Source organism: Bufo gargarizans, chromosome 6 (assembly GCF_014858855.1).
Source record: "Bufo gargarizans isolate SCDJY-AF-19 chromosome 6, ASM1485885v1, whole genome shotgun sequence".
NCBI classification, from domain to species: Eukaryota; Metazoa; Chordata; class Amphibia; order Anura; family Bufonidae; genus Bufo; species Bufo gargarizans.
Genome location: NC_058085.1, coordinates 387,574 through 404,184, shown reverse-complemented (window position 1 = coordinate 404,184; position 16,611 = coordinate 387,574).

Here is a 16,611-nt window from a genome sequence, read left to right as displayed (position 1 = left end):
CCAACACCCTAACAGTACCTTTCTGGACTTTAAAGAACTGGCTATAAAAATTCTGGGGTCAGCAGTATCTACAGAGTTGAGCACCCCACCTGAGTTATCAGCCTGCAGGTCAAAACCGCTTATCATTAACCGAGCTGAGGCCGGTCAAGCTGCTCAAGCTACAGCTACAGATACTATCGCCATGCTGACAGAGCAAGTAAATCACCTCACTAAAAGCCTAGAGAGAGTGTGCAGAAAAATGGAGGAATGGGAAAAACCTATGATGTCAGAAGAGGAGTTCCTGTCACCCTCTAAGCCGTTCTCACCTCCATACCAAGAGACTCACCCCAGGGATCCTGGGAGGCGCAATAGGGATCGCAAGCGGCCCGTGTGTACATACTGCAAAAAGATGGGACACACAGAATCCACTTGCTGGCAGTTAAACGGGCAACCCCTGAGGCTGAGGACCACCCCTCGGGAGGTAGAACACTAGGTCCAAAAGATCCAAATTGGATGCCACGGTATGTAGGATCCCATCCTAAAATCAATGTGGAGATTAACGGGGTCCCCTTTGAAGCCCTATTAGATACTGGGTCTCAGGTCACTACTATTCAGCTGCCCGCCTTTGAAAGATTCTGGGACACCAATCAATTGACCCAGCCGCCTGAATCCTGGGTAGAGATTATCGCCAGCAATGGCAAACCGGTAAAGATCCATGGATACTGGGAACCCACCCTGCAGGTGGGAGAAGTAACCTTGCCTCAACAGGGGGTGATAGTAGTACAGGCCGGCGACAGAGGAGGACATCCTGTCATTCTAGGCACCAATGTCTTCAAAAACTGTTATGCATGAAATACTTGCCGTATTACATCAGACTCTGCCCACCGCTTCCTCTGCGTCCAAGAGGGTGATTCAAAAGACTATCACTGTGTTAAGTGCCCAGCAGAGGTTTGCTAACGGGAAAGGAGAAATTTGTACTGCCAAGATTCGTGATAATAAGCCTGTGACTTTGCCTCCTAATTCCCAAACTCTCTTATGGTGTCGTGCTGTCCTGGGAGTCCAAGGCCAAGATTATCCAGCCCTGGTGGAGCCAATCCAGATGGAGAACTACCCTTATGTGAGAGCTGCCAAGTGCCTGGTGAACGTCTCCCAAGGTAAAGTACCTGTCCGTCTGATTAACCTGAGTGATCATCCTGTTGCGCTTACTAAGCATTACCCTGTTGCCCAGCTTTCTCAGGTGTTCTTCCAAGACATCATCCGTCTTCCAGTGACAGAAAAGCCGCCAGCTGCAGTCAGCGGATGTCCGCCGGTGCCCCAGTCACAAGTACCCTGGTGGGAAGAGCTACATGTCGGGGACGAGACTACCCCCCAACATCAACAAGAAGGGATACTACGGCTTGTCAAAGAGCACCACCAGGCCTTCAGTAAACATGCTGCTGATTATGGAGAGGTTAGTGCCATACAACACACCATACCTACTGGCTCTCATCCTCCTATCAAGGAGAGATACCGACCCTTACCGCCTACTTCATATCAGACTGTAAAAGAAATGATCCAAGAGATGAAAGACTCTAATGTAATCCGGGACAGTCGTAGCCCGTGGGCGGCACCCCTGGTCCTTGTAAAGAAGAAGGATGGTGGTATCCGTTTCTGCGTGGACTATAGAAAAATTAACCAAATAACCCACAAAGACGCATACCCACTGCCCCGCATTGAAGAGTCACTAACTGCTCTGGGCTCCGCTGCCTATTTCTCCACATTGGACTTGACCAGTGGCTACTGGCAAGTACCCATGGCCCCGGCAGATAGGGAAAAGACTGCTTTCACCACTCCCATGGGCCTGTTCGAATTCAATTGTATGCCGTTCGGGTTATGTAATGCCCCAGGAACTTTCCAGAGACTAATGGAGCGGTGTTTGGGTCACAAAAACTTCGAAACAGTGCTGCTGTATCTAGATGACGTCATTGTGTACTCAAAAACATATGAAGACCACCTGAAACACTTAGCAGAGGTCTTTGAAATCCTTGTCAAATATGGCCTGAAGGTAAAGCCATCTAAATGCCACCTGCTCAAACCTGCGGTAAAATACCTGGGGCATGTGGTAAGCGGGGAGGGCGTACAACCTGACCCTGATAAGTTAGCGGCTGTCCGTAACTGGCCGGTACCCACTACCGTCAAAGAGGTGAGGGGTTTCCTTGGTTTTGCCGGCTACTATAGACGTTTCATCCCCCATTTTGCTCAAATAGCCGATCCTATCCAGGAACTCTTGAGGGGGCAGCCCAAGAAAAGTCCTAGAACTCCAGTGCTCATTGAGTGGAATGAAGAGAGAGAGATAGCGTTCCAGTTGTTAAAAAAGAAACTGACCGAGCCTCCCGTGTTAGGTTATCCCGACTACAGCAAGCCCTTCCATCTGTATACTGATGCTAGCAAGCGGGGCCTGGGGGCTGTGTTAGCCCAGATTCAAGAGGGAAAAGAAAGAGTGATAGCTTATGCAAGCCGCTCCCTGAAAGGAGCTGAGAAAAATGACCAGAATTATAGTTCCTTCAAACTAGAATTCCTGGCATTAGTGTGGGCAGTGACGGAAAAATTCAAAGATTATCTAGCCGCTACCCCATTCATTGCATTCACTGATAATAACCCTCTGGCACATCTAAATACAGCTAAATTGGGGGCTTTGGAGCAAAGATGGGCCTCTCGTCTCGCCAACTATGATTTCTCTGTAAAATATCGCGCTGGACGTACTAACTGACAATGCTGATGCTTTATCCAGACTTCCCACAGAGACAGCTCCTGATGATGTGCGAGATGCTTGGGAAGATGTAGAAATGCCGGCCTTCTACCATAAATTTGCTCAACAGGATCAGGCTCGGGCTACCAGTAACAGAGCTGCAGTTCCTTCACCCTCCAGTAGGCCTGAACTCAAAGAAGAAAGGTGGGTGAAACTACAGTCTGAAAGTAGAGTGCTGGGTGAATTGTTGGACTTCATTACCAGTGGCAGAGCCCCTGAGAGGATTCGGCGTAAGAGTACAGATCCTGAGCTCATCAAACTGTGGAGACAGCGCCATCAACTCTTCATACAAAAGGGCCTGTTGCTACGGAGAAGCCTAGACCCAGTGTCCAACGAAAGAGTGCATCAAATTCTCATACCCCGACGAGATGCAGGTATGGTGTTGGAGATGTACCACAATCAATCCGGTCACTTTGGGGTCCAAAAGACTGAGGCAAATATCCGCCAGCGGTTTTACTGGGTGGGCATGAGAGAAGACATGGAGAAGTGGTGTCGGGAGTGTGTAGCCTGTGCCTTGAAACGAGGTGAACACCATGATCAGAGGGCACCACTGAGACCCATTGTAAGTACTCGTCCTCTTGAACTTGTCGCCATCGACCATGTGAAACTGGAGCCTAGTCGCTCAGGGTATGTGTACGCTATGACTATTATTGACCATTTCACTAAGTTTGTTGTAGCGGTGCCTGTGAGAGACCAGACGGCCAAGACTACAGCCGAACTGTTCTGGAAACACTTCCTCCTGCCCTACGGTTGTCCAGAAAAGATCCTCACCGATCAAGGTCCTGCTTTTGAGTCCCACCTGTTCCATGAACTGTGCCGCCTGCACAACTGTAAGAAGATCCGGACGACGGCCTACCATCCGCAAGGTAATGGATTATGTGAAAAAATGAATCAGACCTTGATAGAGATGCTGAGGACCGTGCCTCCTGAAACCAGGGGAGATTGGCCTAATCTGTTGCCACAGCTCATGTTCACATACAATCATACCATACACTGTTCCACCGGGTATACCCCCTTTTATTTGATGTTTGGGCGCCAAGGGTTATTGCCTGCTGACCACTCCTTGGATGTACTCGTACCTGATTGCATCAACCCATTCCCTAATACCGACTGGGTTGCTGAACACCAAAGGCGATTGAATACGGCCCAAGCTATTGTTCAGGAACGTATGGACTATGCTAGAGACCGGCAGCAGAGAGACTATGACCAAGCAGCCCATGCAGAACCCCTGACGATAGGGGCTGTGGTATGGTTAAAAAATAACCGCCTGTACCAGTAAACTGGACAGTAAATGGGAGCAAAGTCCCTATGTTGTCACTGCAATCCCAAATGTTGGAACTCACACTTATGAGATCACCCGGGAGGGCAGGGGATCCCAAATTGTGCACCGAAACCGGTTAAAGCTCTGCCTGACACCAGGACCCAGTGCCGAGAGTTCTATATCTGAACCCCCTGTGTCAGAGTCATCGATACAGCCCGAGGATCCTATGCAGGCTGTCCGTAATCTAAGGTATGACGCTGATCCCATGCATTGGCTTCTGACACCATGGTTGAACTTGTTGGTGCCCGCTCCGGCACCTACTGTACCTTTACTTCCAGAAGAGCCGGTTCAAGATGCCCCGGATCCAGTTCCCCCTCTAGTGGATCCTGTTGTTCCTGACCAAGGTCTCACGGATGGAGATCCTCCTGTTGCTCCTCTCTCTTCTACCTCGGTGCTAAGGGAAGAGGAAACCCCTGTGTTAAGAAGGTCCACCCGGATGACCAGGGGACGTCCGCCAGTCCATTTAGGAGACTTTGACTATGCTGGTGGTGTCTCCTCCCGAACAGTTACTATCGGAAATAGCCTGCTTGATGTTTGTGCGCAAGAATGGACTCCTCCACGTGAGCCCTTGCCTGTCCTACACCTACGGGGAAACCCTGTGTAGTTCCTTATTATACTTCAGTCAAGAAAAATAGACTAACCTGGTTCACCTTAAGTCCGCTGTGCCAGGTCAGCGGCCGTGCCTAAGAAGAAAGAAGACGCCCCTTTTTCTTGCGTCATTTGTTGCAAATGTTATATTTTTGTGTGAAATAGTTGTTTATTATATTTATAATGTCATGTTTCAATTATGCATCAGCTTATGTTGGTTCAGGCATGTGTGTGAGTACGAGGCCTTACTCACGTTAAAGTCTGGGGGTGTGCAGCATACGGGTAGGCTACCCGACACTGCTAGATTTGAATGTGTATTTCCCTTTAAGCCAGTCAGGCCGGTTACCGGCAATCCTTATCACAGCCAGCAGAGGGAGCCCCCAGTTCAGTATAAATAGGCTAGGGCCTAGCTCAGGAAGAGAGAAGTTTCCAGACTCAGTGCAGAGAGGGTTCCCCTCCTGAGTCCGTATGCATAGAAGTCAGAAGGGCATAGCTAAACAGCCTGAAGACACAGAATACCACAGAGGCCGATCAGATAAAGCAAGAGGTACTCAAGATAACAGAGGAGGTACTAGATAAGGACAGCTTCAAGGGTACGCCAGATAAAGGGCATTAGACCTTGGAGAGAAAGTCACATGTTTCAGGACCAGTCAGGAATAGTGTGCAAGCCGCCTGTACTGCATCTCCTGTAATCAACACTCTGTATAAAACATTGCTAAGACCGCCCATTCTGTACTTCCAAGAACCAGCTGTATTCCAATAGTAACCAACTGTCTTTCATGGAACTGCGCTTCCAACTGCGTCCATGTATTATACTCACTGATATTCAGTAAAAGTTCCAGTTTTTGTTGGCTATCCTATGCTTGCTTCATTCTTCTACAATACCATACACGGCGTGTCACCGTTTAATTGACACTGGCGTCACGAACTTTTAAATACCTGCCTGTTCCAGTATTTGCCCCGATTTGAAGACGACAGTGGATCCCAGGTTAGTGGGTAATCTGCACTACAAAGCCCAGCATACACTACTGACCCCCTGGGACACTGCAATTGATCAAGTAAAAGTTCCATTGCTTTCAAACATTGACTCCTCATCCTTTCTACCACCTTCCTTTGTACCTAACAGTGCTGGCATCACGAACACCAGGAACCCTGCTTTCAAGGCACCTAAAAACCCATTCCACCAAGGGCACCACAACCACCATCTGGCAGGAATCCCTGGACAACAGAGTATGCCCTGAAGGAACTTAAGCTGGCCTAACCTTCACTGCACGCCGGCCCAGGGAGCGCTGCTAACCGTGAGTAAAACTACTACTACCCCCATAGGCTCACCAACACTCACATTTTGCCCCTGCTGCCCAGTCGCTGCATATCTGCCACCGGAATCCACATCTAATTTTGAAAAAGGTAAAAATATGCTTTTGAACTTTGAACATACCCCCAGAAACCTGGCCTGTAACTATGGGAGGGGTTATCTTCACTAGTGTCCGTATTTTGGTCTGCCAACAACGGATCCACAAAATACGGATACCTTCCGCGAGTGTTCCGCATCCAGATTTGCATATTAGGATCTTAAAGGGTTTCTACCACCACATTTTGACCTAATTAGCTGTCTGACACTAGCGATCTGCTAGTGTCTGCTGTACCTAACCATACTATTGTAATACCTTTCTCTGCAGCGGTTACCCTAAAAAACGAATTTTTATTATTGCTATGCAAATGAGCCTCTAGATGCTGTGGGGGCGTCTTTTCAGCACCTAGAGGCTCGGTCTACTCACCATGTCTGCCGCCCAGCTCGTCCCTCCAGCCCGCCCATCTCCTCTAGATTGACAGCCTCCATCTCATCCATCGCAGCCGAATTCTCGCGCCTGCGCCGCGTGCGTCTGTATTCGGCGCAGGCACAGTGACTGTCAAACCACTTCCTGCGCCGGCATGTCCACTGTGCCTGCGCATCTCCACTTCTTGAGGCCGGGCGTTGTCTGTTCCTGGGAGCACTCTGACGTCATCGGCGCAGGCGCAGTGGAGATGCCGGCGCAGGGAGCGGTCCGACAGTCACTGCGCCTGCGCCGAATACAGACGCACACGGCGCAGGCGTGAGAATTCGGCCACAATGGATGCGATGGAGTGTCATGGAACCATGAACCAGACGTACAACAAGAGATAAGTGGAAATAAGAAGGCTTTATTGAAAACAAGCTGTAAGGCAGAAGTCCAAACGGATGGCTAAACCGAAGCAGGGTCTTGCGAGGCCAGAGGTCAGGAACCAGAAGGGTAGTCAGACGAAGCCTGGATCAGGAACCAGCAGGGTAGTCAGACGAAGCCAGGATCAGGAACCAGAAGCAGCAGCAGTCTTGGAAGCATGTGAACACAGGAGGACCAAGCAAGGAACTGAAGCCACAGACCTCCTATATGTATGAGCTAGGCATCCAGCTTCTCCCAGTGGGAAGGAGAAGCCGCAGGGTGGGAGGCTACAAGAAACCCAGAAACCAAGATGGCCGCCAGCACATGTCAAACGAAGGAGAACAGCAAGAAGGTAAGACCATGACAGTACCTCCCCCTCAAGGGCCCCTCCTCCGCGGAGTAAAGAACGGTTTCTGAGGGAAGCGTGCGTGGAAGGCTCGGAGCAAGGCAGGAGCATGGACATCTGCGGAGGGAACCCAGGAACGCTCCTCTGGACCATAACCACGCCAATGGACCAAAAACTGCACCCGACCGCGGACCAGGCGTGAGTCCAGGATATTGCTCACCTCATACTCCTCACGATTGCCCACTTGGACCGGACGAGGCCGAGGAACCGAGGAAGTGAAACGATTACACACCAGTGGCTTCAACAGGGAGACATGAAACACGTTGGAGATCCGCATGCCAGGAGGAAGCGCAAGGGCATAGGCTACCGGGTTTACCCTGCGAAGCACTCGGAAGGGACCAACAAAGCGAGGCGCCAGCTTGGGAGTGGGCACTCGAAGGTTGAGGTTGCGGGTGGACAACCATACGCGGTCTCCGACCTGGTAGGAAGGAGCGGGCGCTCGTCTGCGATCAGCCTGGAGTCTCTGGCGCTGCGCAGAGACCTCAAGGGACCTCTGGATCTGTACCCAAGAAGCACGTAGGACGGAAAGGTGATCCTCCACAGCCGGAATATCCTGGGGAGAGAATACCTCCGGTAACACGGCAGGTTGGAACCCATAATTGGCCATGAAGGGAGACGTCCCAGAGGAAGAGTTCACCGCCGTGTTCCTGGCAAACTCAGCCCAAGGCAGGAGGTCAACCCAATTGTCTTGGTGATCGGAGACATAGCAACGAAGGAATTGCTCCAAGGCCTGATTGGATCGTTCTGCGGCCCCATTGGACTGAGGGTGGTAGGCCGAGGAGAAAGAGAGATGAATCCCCAACTGGGAGCAAAAGGCGCGCCAGAACCTGGACACAAACTGACTCCCCCGATCCGACACAATCTCCTTGGGCAAACCGTGCAACCGGAAGACCTCCCTGGCAAAAATCGAGGCCAACTCTTGTGCAGAGGGTAACTTCTTGAGAGGAACACAGTGGCACATTTTGGAAAACCGATCCACAATCATGAGAATGACCGTATGGCCTCGGGATGCAGGGAGGTCCACAATGAAATCCATCCCCAGGTGTGACCATGGACGCTCCCCGGTGGCTATGGGTTGCAAAAGGCCCAACGGAAGGTGCCGAGGGGACTTACTCTGGGCACAAACGGAGCATGCCGCTACATATGCGGCGATGTCGGAACGTAGAGAAGGCCACCAGAACAGACGTGAAACAGCCCAGGACAGCTGATTCTTTCCAGGATGCCCCGCGGCCTTGGAGTTATGGTAGGTTCGCAACAACCGAGTGCGCAACTCCTCAGGCACAAAACATCTGCCGTTGGGTCTCCCAGAGGGAGCACCAGATTGAGCCGCCAAAATCTGCTCACCCAGGGGAGAGGTCAGGCTGGTGCGAATAGCGGCCAGGATCTGATTCGGAGGTATGACCGAAGTCGGAATCGACTCCTCCCCGGACAGCTCGGAGTACTGCCGTGATAAGGCATCCGCTCTGATGTTCTTGGAACCGGGTAGGTAGGAGACCACGTAATTAAAACGTGACAAGAACAGAGCCCATCTGGCCTGACGTGGTGTCAATCTCTTGGCCTCAGAGAGGTAGGTCAGATTCTTGTGGTCCGTCAGGATGAGAACCGGAACCACCGAGCCCTCGAGCAAGTGCCTCCATTCTTTAAGGGCCTGCACGATGGCCAATAACTCCCTGTCACCAATCTGATAGTTGCACTCCGCGGAAGACAGTTTCCGGGAGTAAAACCCACAAGGAAGCAGAGGACCCTCTGGTGTTCTACGCTGAGACAGAAGGGCGCCTACTCCCGTCTCAGACGCGTCCACCTCGAGGACAAAAGGCAACCCAGGGTTGGGATGCGACAGAATCGGAGCCGACACAAAGGCGGACTTTAGAGCCTCAAAAGCTCGGATGGCCTCGAGCGGCCAGACCTGGGGATTACTGCCCTTCCTGGTCAGATCCGTGAGAGGCTTGGCTAGCATGGAAAAGTCCCTGATGAACTTCCGATAATAATTGGCGAAGCCCAAAAAGCGCTGCAGGGCACGAAGACCACTGGGCTGGGGCCACTGTAAGACAGCCGAAACCTTCTCAGGATCCATGGAGAACCCCTCAGCGGAAATGATGTAACCTAAGAAGGTTACCTGGGATCGGTGAAATTCGCATTTCTCAAGCTTACCGAACAGCTTGTTCTCTCGTAACCGTTGCAACACTCGTCTGACATCCAGAATGTGGGCCTCCATGGATTCAGAATATACCAAGATGTCATCCAAATAGACCACCACACACTGCTGCAACAGGTCACGGAAAACATCGTTGATGAATTCCTGGAAGACTGCGGGCGCATTGCACAACCCAAAGGGCATAACCAAGGATTCATAATGACCGGTCCTGGTGTTAAACGCGGTCTTCCACTCATCGCCCGCCTTGATCCTTACCAGGTTATATGCCGCCCTCAGGTCGAGTTTGGTAAAGACCGTGGCCCCTTTGAGGCGATCGAACAGCTCGGAAATCAAGGGTATCGGGTAAGCGTTCTTGATCGTGATGCGATTGAGACCCCTGTAATCGATGCAAGGCCTCAACTCACCGCCCTTCTTTTTCACAAAGAAAAATCCAGCCCCTGCCGGGGACGAGGATTTGCGAATGTGTCCGCGTGAAAGCGCCTCCCTCACGTACTCCTCCATGGCCTCATTCTCCGCTACCGACAGTGGATAGACCTTGCCACGAGGAGGAACGGCACCAGATTGTAACTCTATGGCACAATCGTATGGGCGGTGCGGAGGTAGGGCAACCGCACGCACCTTATCGAATACATCCCGGTACTCCTCGTATTCAGGAGGCAACAGAGAGTCCGAGGAAGTACACAGCAACTTGACAGGCCCATGGATGCAACTAGCCCCACACTGCGGTGACCACGAGAGGATCTCGGCCGATCTCCAATCGAAAGTCGGATTATGCTTCTGGAGCCAGGGGTACCCCAAGACCACCGAGTAGTGTGGAGACGAAATAACCTGGAGACAGACCGACTCTCTGTGAACGGCACCAATGGCCATCCCCACTGGAAGGGTCTCCTGAGTCACGTGTGGCGGCAGAAGGGGTCTGCCGTCTATCGCCTCAAGAGCCAGTGGGGAACCTCGAGGCTGCAGAGGAATGGAATTGGCGGCAGCGAACACACTATCAATGAACAAACCACCAGCACCAGAGTCCACCAACGCCTGGGTCGTCACCGAGCCCCCGACCCAGGAGAGGACAACAGTAATCAGTGGTTTGTCAACACGGGAAACCGGGGACGAGGAGACTCCACCCAAGATCTGCCCCCGACAGGATCTCAGGTGCGAGCGTTTCCCGGACGGTTCGGGCATGCCAACCGAAAATGCCCACCGAGACCACAGTACATGCATCGGCCCTCGCGTCTCCGGAGTACCCTCTCCCCCTCGGACAGGCGAGCAAACCCCAGCTGCATGGGTTCACCCCCAGACAAGTCATCCCCAGGAGGCGTGGGAGGAGAGGGAGGCACGGGTGGGACAGCAAACGTAGGCGCCAATCTGTTAGAAGACCTCCGCAGGCTCTCCTTAAAGGAAGGTCTCTCCCTGAGTCTGGTGTCAATCAAAATCAGGAAAGAAATAAGAGACTCGAGCTCCACTGGTAGGTCCTTAGCTGCAACCTCATCCTTCAAGGCATCCGAGAGACCATGAGAGAAAGCAGCGACCAGAGCCTCATTATTCCAGCCCACCTCTGCTGCCAGGGTACGAAACTCAATGGCGTATTCAGCTACGGATCGTGAACCCTGTCTGATGGACATAAGGAGCTTCGCAGCAGAGGCAGCACGAGCCGGCACATCGAATACCTTCCGAAGAGAAGCAACAAAACCGGAAAACTCGGCAACCACCGGATTGTTGTTCTCCCATAAAGGGCTGGCCCAGGCCAAGGCCTTGTCCGAGAGCAGCGAGATCAAGAAGCCCACCTTTGATCTCTCAGTAGGAAAGGCATGTGGCAGCAACTCGAAATAAATGCCCACCTGGTTAAGGAAACCTCGGCACTGAGTTGGCTCTCCCCCAAAGCGCTGTGGAAGGGGGGCAGAACCGGTCATACCCCGAAACACCGCAGGCGCAGCAACAGGTGTCGGGGTAGACTCTGGCGCAACAACCGGAGCGGCAGTAGGAGCGGGCCCAGGAGCGACAACCGACCCATCGGCAACGGAAGCTAAATGAGCCGTGCGTTCAAGCAGGGTTTGCAACGCCACAGCGAACCGACCCAACAGGTGATCCTGCTGATCAAGTCTGGCAACCAGCGTAGGTAGCGAGGATGGCCCTGTACCGTCAGAATTCATGGCTTGGTCCTAATGTCATGGAACCATGAACCAGACGTACAACAAGAGATAAGTGGAAATAAGAAGGCTTTATTGAAAATCAAGCTGTAAGGCAAAAGTCCAAACGGATGGCTAAACCGAAGCAGGGTCTTGCGAAGCCAGAGGTCAGGAACCAGAAGGGTAGTCAGACGAAGCCTGGATCAGGAACCAGCAGGGTAGTCAGACGAAGCCAGGATCAGGAACCAGAAGCAGCAGCAGTCTTGGAAGCATGTGAACACAGGAGGACCAAGCAAGGAACTGAAGCCACAGACCTCCTATATGTATGAGCTAGGCATCCAGCTCCTCCCAGTGGGAAGGAGAAGCCGCAGGGTGGGAGGCTACAAGAAACCCAGAAACCAAGATGGCCGCCAGCACATGTCAAACGAAGGAGAACAGCAAGAAGGTAAGACCATGACATGGAGGCTGTCAATCTAGAGGAGATGGGCGGGCTGGAGGGACGAGCTGGACGGCAGACATAGTGAGTAGACGGAGCCTCTAGGTGCTGAAAAGACGCCCCCATAGCACCTAGAGGCTCATTTGCATAGCAATAAAAGTTAGTTTTTTAGGGTAACCGCTGCAGAGAAAGGTATTACAATAGCATGGTTAGGTACAGCAGACACTAGCAGATCGCTAGTGTCAGACAGCTAGTTAGGTCAAAATGTGGTGGTAGAAACCCTTTAAAATGGCCCTGGATATAAAACTAAAAGTGGTTCCATGTTGTAAGTGAATCCAAATTGACAGAAGGCAACACAAATATGTAAGGACAACAGCAGCAAACGTGGCCAGCAATACCATAATGCAGCACAAAATACCACCCCAGAAGAACCAAATACCACAGTGCAGCCACAAATACTGCCGCCCCCACTGTAGTATTCGACTGTCTCACAGTCCTGAGGATGGCAATACAGTTGAATTCAGGAGGGCACCTGCGTCCGTCCACTGGCTAGGTGCATAAGTTCCTGATGCCTCCAGCATTAATTACATTTTGTCAGGGTTCAGAGCTAAACCCGGACATAACCTCTTCTTCCCTCATTCAGCCCTTCTGAGTTGAGCATCGTAGCATTTCATGCTCCGTTGCTCCCCCTTGCCCCCTCATGCAGGCCAAGCCTTTTTGTTTTACTTTTTACACTACTAGGAGGAAGCCTCCACCTAGCATAGCCCAGTGGTACGGTCCCTCCCATGAGAGAGGTGAGAAGATCTGAGAGACTGGCGGCACGTGAGGTTATCTAACAGTCTCTCTGTTCTCACCTTGCAGTGTTTTTGTTTAGTAATGACCACACCTCTCGTCAGGTGCAGCTCGTGGTCATTACTGAGGCTCTATTTAGTCCTTTCTGACACTGCTTACTATGTGGTTGATATTTCCTGCTTGGTGTTGGTTGAGCTGGAGTGTTGTTCCTTTGGATCTCCTGCTCCTCCATTCTTCTTTAAAGATAAGTGTATTCTGTTTTGCATTTTGTTGTTGGCCTGTTTGTGTTGTTTTCTAGGCCTCAGGGAGACGATGGTTCCTTCATCTGGGAAGGAACCAGTAGTTTCATTCCCTGCCACCATTCCTAGGGCTTCCAGGGTCTCAAGGGCTAGGTTCCAGTGTATGAGTATTTCCATCATCTGGGTCTACTTTTACTGGCAGATATCAGGAAGAGGTCTGTCTAGGGATTCCTAGAAGGTCACCATCCCTCTTCCTTAGCTTTGAGGCCTAGACTCTGGTCTATTCCCTTCTGTATGTATTTGGTGTTTCCCCGCCCCATTACGTGTGACATTATCAACCGCCCAAAACCGTCATTTTGTTTGTGTCAGTACTGCGATGGATACTGTTTCTGGATTGGTCGATCGTATGCAGGGACTGTCTTTGGAGGTGGCTGACCTCAGCACGGCCGTCTCACAGTTTCAGAGACCACGGGTGGCGGGTTCCGGCAGCGGGAACCAAGCCTGCTCTGAACCTAAGGTCGCTCTCCCGGATAGGTTTTCCGGGGGAAGTGACAACTTTATTCAGTTCAGGGAGTCATGCAAACTATATTTTAGACTACGTCCTAACTCTTCTGGGGACAAGAGTCAAAAAGTGGAGATCATTATTTTGTTACTGAAAAGTGACGCTCGGTCTTGGGATTTTTCTTTGCCGACTGGATCACAATCCCTCCGGTCGGTAGATGAATTTTTCAGAGCTCTGGGGCTTATCTACGATGACCCAGATCAGGTCTCCCTGGCCGAGACTAAGTTGCGTGGCTTACGCCAGGGAGAGTGTTCTGCAAAGTCCTATTGCTCTGAATTTAGGAGATGGGCAACTGATACTGACTGGAATGACCCAGCCCTCCGTAGTCAATCCTGTCAAGGGTTATCCTAGAACCTGAAGGACACATTGGCATTTGATGAATATCCAGAGTCATTGGAGGCGGCCATGTCTCTGCCTGTACATATTGATAGACGCCTGAGGGAGAGATCTAAGGTTCTTCTTGCTCGGGACGCACTATCATATTGGCCTCTTCCGACACTTTGGGTAGGGAAACACTTGAGCTCATGACTGATGATGAGCCAATACAGTTGGGGGAGGTCACTCCTGGACCTGGTGATAAGAACTTTAGGGTTAAGAAAAGACTCTGCTTTTGCTTTTTCTGTGGTAAAGGGGGAAATTTTGTTAACGTATGTCCTTATGTTAAATGTCAAGGTGAAAAAGAAAGAAAAAAGACAAATGTGTTTAGTCCTCTTCTCACTCTTGGTAGTGTGGGTGGGGAATCTGAGAATGTACTTTTTTCATTTACCGGTAGTACCTGATCTCTCCTGCCTGCCTGTCGCTGACTCCAAAACTGAATTTGAGTATTTATTGACAGTGGGGCAGGGGTTCACCTAGTGGATGGCCAGTTCGTCCGTATGCATGGTTTGTCAACAAGCGCATTAGACAAAAATATTTCAGTGTTTGTGATTGATTCCGCTCCACTCTCACAAAAGTGTTTGTCAGAAATGGTGCAGGACATTCGCCTAAAGGTGGGAGATTTTCATCAAGAATCTATTTTGTGTTTTGTGCTGGAGGGTCTGCCTGCTCCTCTGGTGCTGGGTTTGCAGTGGTTAACCAAGCATAACCCTACCATCGATTGGCAAGCGAGACAGATTCTTGATTGGAGTGATTTTTGCATTGACAACTGTCTTAGCATGTCACTTTCTGTTGTAAATACTAAAATGTTACCTTCTTTTCTTTTGGATTTTTCTGATGTATTCTCTGAGAATGGAGTACAGGAGTTGCCTCCGCATCGGGAGTATGATTTCCCCGTCAACCTTATTCCCGGAGCTAGGTTGCCCAAGTCTCTGTTGTATAATCTTTCTAAACCCGAAAGAGTAGCCATGCGAGAGTATCACCGAGAGTTTGGCTAAAGGTCATATTAGACCATCCAAATCCCCAGTGGATGCAGGGTTCTTCTTTGTTTTAAAAAAAACCTGAACTCTTAGGCCATGTTTAGACTTCCGTGAGCTTAACCGCATAACTGTCCGTGATCCCTATCCCCTTCCTTTGATCCCAGATTTATTCAATCAAATTGTGGGTGCCAAGGTGTTCTCTAAATTGGATTTGAGGGGGGCATATAATCTGGTAAGGATCAAGGAGGGGGACGAATGGAAAACGGCCTTCAATACCCCTGAAGGTCATTTAGAGAATTTCATAATGCCTTTTGAGTTGACCAATGCTCCTGCTGTTTTTCAACATTTCATCAATGACACCTTTCATTATCTGGTGGGCAGGTTTGTAGTGGTGTATCTGGATGATATTCTAATTTATTCCCCTGACATGGAGACGCATCAGGATCCTAAGGGAGAATAAATTGTATACTAATGCTGAGAGCATCACATCATCATATACCCAGACAGTGGCAGTGACGTTGAGGAAGGCTCTCGTGGCCCCCAGAGATCGGCCCACTGAGAAATCTCTCTGTATGGTCTATGGTCAGTCTGCTTCAGCAGAAATGGCTATTTTCATCTGCAACATGGACCATAATAAGGCCGCATGCACACAGCCATTGTGCAGCCGTTCCGTGCATTGGGGACCGCAATTCCGGTCCCCAATGCACGGGCAACATCCGTGCAGCGGGACGGACCTATTCAACTTGAATGGAACTGTAGTCTGTCCGCACCGCCATAATATGACATGTCATATTTTTTTGCGGTGTGGAACAACGGAAAGAAACACCACGGAGGCACTCCGTAGTGCTTCTTGTGTTCCGTGAATCCATTCCACATCTACGGAATTGCGGACCCATTCAAGTGAATGGGTCCGCATCCGTGATGCGTGGTGCACACGGCTGGTGGCCGTGGGCTGAAGGGCTAGGTTCCAGTGTATGAGTATTTCCATCATCTGGGTCTACTTTTACTGGCAGATATCAGGAAGAGGTCTGTCTAGGGATTCCTAGAAGGTCACCATCCCTCTTCCTTAGCTTTGAGGCCTAGACTCTGGTCTATTCCCTTCTGTATGTATTTGGTGTTTCCCCGCCCCATTACGTGTGACATTATCAACCGCCCAAAACCGTCATTTTGTTTATGTCAGTACTGCGATGGATACTGTTTCTGCATTGGTCGATCCTATGCAGGGACTGTCTTTGGAGGTGGCTGACCTCAGCACGGGCGTCTCGCAGTTTCAGAGACCACGGGTGGCGGGAACCAAGCCTGCTCTGAACCTAAGGTCGCTCTCCCGGATAGGTTTTCCGGGGGAAGTGACAACTTTATTCAGTTCAGGGAGTCATGCAAACTATATTTTAGACTACGTCCTAACTCTTCTGGGGACGAGAGTCAAAAAGTGGAGATCATTATTTTGTTACTGAAAGGTGACGCTCGGTCTTGGGATTTTTCTTTGCCGACTGGATCACAATCTTATCTACGATGACCCAGATCAGGTCTCCCTGGCCGAGACTAAGTTGCGTGGCTTACGCCAGGGAGAGCGTTCTGCGAAGTCCTATTGCTCTGAATCTGGATGATATTCTAATTTATTCCCCTGACATGGAGAAGCATCAGGATCCTAAGGGAGAATAAATTGTATACTAATGCTGAGAGCATC